We start from the raw sequence: 3111 nt of genomic DNA, 5'->3' as shown, positions 1-3111 counted from the left end.
TCGTGATGGGGGATAGATCATTGCAATTGTTGGTCTTCAACGAGGAATTCCTAGTAAGCGTGAGTCATCAGCTCGCGTTGACTACGTCCCTGCCCTTTGTACACACCGCCCGTCGCTCCTACCGATTGAATGGTCCAGTGAAGTGTTCGGATCGCGGCGACGGAGGCGGTTCGCTGCCTACGACGTCGCGAGAAGTTCATTGAACCTTATCATTTAGAGGAAGGAGAAGTCGTAACAAGGTTTCCGTAGGTGAACCTGCGGAAGGATCATTGTTGTTTCCTATTGGATAGACCGGCGAACATGTTATCTTTGCTCACTCAAGCAGAGTTGGGAGCATTACGCCTTGACGGCGTGGCTTCTTTCTCTGCTGTTTGGCATGCGCTTGTTCTGGCTTACTGTACTCGTTAAGGGGACGGTGGCTTCAGCGACGCAGGTCCAAAAAAAAAAAAAAATCCGGCGCTTTTAAGCGTCAAGGAACATTGACCGAAAGGGGAGGGCATCTGGTAGGGTCTTGTCCGTGGCCGACCTAAGTCTGAAACCAACGGCCGTGCCTACCCCCACGATCACCTTGGACCAACCAGAAGACTTCCTAGACAAATTAAAACAAAGACACTACCCAGTCGGACAGGACCCCGACTTACAAAATCCCGGATAGGTAGCGGAATACAAGAGAGGCTATACCCAAATCCAAGCAAAACCTACTACACAAATCTAAGAGATGCGAGGCTAATACAAGCGGAAGCGATACATTTGTTAAAAATCACTCAAACTCACTCAAGCAAACCATGCAAACCACGCCTAAACGCACAAACCACACCCACCCGTAGGAGGCTAGTGCTGGCACGAGGTCGTGTCCTTGGCGCAGTGCCGCGGAGGTCCCTCTATGCACAACTACGACCTCACGGTCGGGCTGAAAGCAAAATGCAGAAATAAATGCTACCTCCCGCGTGTCTAAAGAGAGGAGTAGAGTGTACCGGCCAAGGCTAGCTTGGCTAAGCAGTCAAAAGCCTCGAGGTGAGATTCCACACTCGAGGACTACCAGCAACACGAAAGAAGAGGGCTGGTGCAGAGCTGAACTCCAAAAGAAGAGGCCGTGAGTGAAGTCAAGTCGTTCCAAGAGACGCGTGAAGTAGGATCACCCCGCCGGAATCGCCTAGGAGCACTTCAACGCCTTGCTGGATGTCTGGGGGACCTTCTGGAATCCACGCCGGAGAGTCGCCGGAAAAAGAGCAGAGGTGGCCGGAGGTGGCCGGAGGTCGCCGGAATATGCTGGATCAAGGCCCGCCGGTTCCAAAGACTTCAAGGATGCGGCTAGCAATGCCGCGGTCTTCCTTGGCGCTAAGGTTGAAACCAACTAGGCGCGGGACTTGGACTGAGTGGGTTCGGACCAGGTGGGACCAGGTGGGACCAGGTGGGCCCGGGCTAGGTTTGGCCAGCGAGCTAGGTCATAGGTAGAGTAGGCTAGGTAGGTCCTACGGTCAAAATCTTCGGTTGACCGGGTGTGGGGAAGGGACTCAAATGAGGGTTCCTACAAAGTAGCTAGGGTGGGTTTGAGTGGCTCGGTTTAGGGTAGATGAGAAAATGGAAATGGAAAGGCAAGTGGTAACTTGGTAAGTTCGGGTGAGCTCGGGGTAATTGGGTAGGGTAGAGTTGGCTAAGAATATGGAGAATATTCCATGATAGGATTGTCCTCCAAGATTCTAGGCTAGGTGGCGTTCTAGAAGGGCTATCTCCCTAATACGTAGGAGAGAGGCTAGGGATCTTGGTGAGGTGTATAGGTGAGGTGGCGATTTGGCTGATGAGGTGTGTGGCTGGGCAATATCCTAGCTAAAATGGAGGAGGAGGTGGCAGTCAACAAGGTGATCAGCCACCTACGAAGTAGGAGAAGATCTCTCAAAAGAGAACTCGCCCCTTCCAAATGTGATCCACTAGCTACAAGCTAGGGATGTGGAGGATTTCACTCCAAGGTTCTCTCCCAAGTGCTCCCGATCATGCCACGTGTACAGATATGTGGTGGAGATGGCGAAGGGCCCAAGTCAAGCAATCACTTACCGATTTGGGTGAGACAAATGCGAAATCCCCAAATGTGACGACGCAAGAGTGCTTTCCCCAAATGTGGCCGGATTTTCCCCAATTGAGGCCGGAATCTCCCAAATGCACACACGAATAACTCGAACACTTGCAGCCCGGGATGGAGTGATGCCGGAATCAATGCAGCAGTGGCCGGAATTAGACAATTCCGGCCAATTTCCAGAACTGGCCGCGCCTAGTCCTCTTGCCGATTCTCTCTTTCTTTTACTTTAATTTTTCATTTGGGCGTCTTTCTTTTTCTTTTCTTTTCTTTCTGATTTTTCTCGCCCTTCTTTTCTGTTGTTTTCTTTCTGATTTCGACCAGCAAGAGGGAGGACAAGGCAGTGGCTAAATCTGAACTTTCTTGGCTCAAAGAAACTAAAACAATCGAATGAAACTCATAGAATTAAACGACAATAACTAGCTGGAGGTGCGTGACTCGTAAAATCGAGTTTAAGGACGATTTCCACCGTGGGAAAGGCTAGCTTGCTGGCTGTGATTCCAGCAAGAACTCCCCTTGGCCGAACTCTCCCCTAAACTCTCTTAACGCCGTTGCACGCCCCTACAATCGAGTTATGGACGCTTACCTCTAAGAGCCCAAATCTGGAGTGGATACTTCACCCTTCTAGTCGCCTAGAGGATGAAGTCTTCCCAGTACGAAGAGGCCTCTAACCTTCACGGGTGGAGACGTGGAGGCTGCACCGCTACCGTTGATGAAGACGTGGGGAACAAATCCATGGGAAGAAGCACCTTGCGCCGGACGCTTGGAAGCTCTTCATTTGGCTAACCCTTCGGTTGAGTGATTAGGGAAGAATAGAAGAAGAAATCAAGGCTAAGAGAGAAGAATACCGTCGGGTATAGCTGCTGTTGCTTGAGGAATTTCAGCAAGTTGCATCGAAAATTCCCCAATGTAAGACGGAGGAAGAAGAACGTGGCTTGGAGAGGAGACGCGCGTGAGAGGGAGAGAACTCGAGTAGAGGAGAAGAGAGAGAGTCGATTCACACAAATGACTTCTATTCTCGAATTTTGCATACAGATCCA

This window comes from Nymphaea colorata, chromosome 3 (assembly GCF_008831285.2).
Source record: "Nymphaea colorata isolate Beijing-Zhang1983 chromosome 3, ASM883128v2, whole genome shotgun sequence".
Taxonomy (NCBI): Eukaryota; Viridiplantae; Streptophyta; class Magnoliopsida; order Nymphaeales; family Nymphaeaceae; genus Nymphaea; species Nymphaea colorata.
The sequence above is the reverse complement of the archived record's forward strand: the minus strand, read 5'-3'. Positions refer to the sequence as shown.